This window comes from Pseudorca crassidens, chromosome 4 (assembly GCF_039906515.1).
Source record: "Pseudorca crassidens isolate mPseCra1 chromosome 4, mPseCra1.hap1, whole genome shotgun sequence".
Classification (NCBI taxonomy): Eukaryota; Metazoa; Chordata; class Mammalia; order Artiodactyla; family Delphinidae; genus Pseudorca; species Pseudorca crassidens.
In genome coordinates, this window is record NC_090299.1 from 84,937,078 (window position 1) to 84,938,298 (window position 1,221).

Consider the following 1,221-nt stretch of genomic DNA (forward strand, 5'->3'; position numbering starts at 1 on the left):
GGAACCCTTGTTCACTTGGTAGGATTGTAAGTTGGTGAAACCACTAAGGAGAACAATATGGATGTTCCTCAAAAAATTAAAAATAGAACTACCATAGGATCCAGCAATTCTACTTCTCGGTGTATATCTAAAGGAAATGAAAACACTATGATGAAGAGATATCTGCACCCCCATGTTCATAGCATCATTATTTACAATAGTCAAGACATGGAAACAACCTAAGTGTGCATCAATAAATGAATGGATAAAGAAGTTGTGGTATATATATATACCACAGAGAAAGGAGAAAAAACTATTTTTTTAAGTAATGAAGTAATATATTCCAAAGGGTAAGGAAATGAGCAGACTATAACTCAGCCATTAAAAAAACAAGGAAATCCTACCATTTGTGACTACATGGATGGAACTTGAGGGCATTATGTTAAGTGAAATGTCAGACAAAGACAAATATTGTATCATCCCACAATATGTGGGATCTTAAAAAAAAAAAACTCATAGAAAAAGAGATAGATTTGTGATTATCAGAGGTAGAAGAACTGGGAGGGAGGGGAAACTGGATGAAGGTGGTCAAAAGGTACAAACTTCCTGTTATTAGATAAGTAGGTACTAGGGATAGATGATACACAACATGACAGTTATAATTAACACTGCTATTAGTATATATGAAATTTGTTGAGAGTGGATCCTGAGAGTTCTCATTACAAGGAAAAAAAAAATTTTTTGTATCTATATGAGATGATGAATGTTAACTAAACTTACTGTGATAATCATTTCACAATATTTGTAAGTCGGATCATTATGCTGTACAACTTAAATTCATATAGTCTGTGTGTCAATTATATCTCAATAAAACTGGAAAAAATTTAAATTAAAAGAACATACTAGCGCTTTTGTTTGTTTTTGTTTAATTTGTGGACAAAGATTTCTAGATAGGTGTAAAAATAAATCCTCATTTGCAATAAGAACTCATTGTTCAGTATGAGTTTTGATACAGATAAAAAGGAACATGATACCTAAAAGAGAATCAAGTGATGGAGGTGTATTGATAAACATAAAGATTGCTTCCAGGACTATAGAGCTGATAATTTCATTCATATTTTAAGCTTTTAAATTATCAGCTGTATTGATTTAGTACTCTAATTTTAGTGTTGACATGAAACAAAGATGGCTTCTTTTTTTAGGCTTTTATCTTGAACACAGTGTCTGGATTTTAAAAAGGAT

At 31.4% G+C, this 1,221-nt stretch overlaps 1 non-coding gene across 1 annotated transcript; it reads left to right on the top strand.

Annotated features, from left to right (window-relative positions):
- Positions 1-883: 883 nt before the first annotated feature.
- LOC137224161 (small nucleolar RNA SNORA40) lies at positions 884-1,009 on the top strand. Its single transcript, XR_010943261.1, has one exon. It is a non-coding gene; the product is annotated as a small nucleolar RNA SNORA40 (small nucleolar RNA).
- Positions 1,010-1,221: the final 212 nt, after the last annotated feature.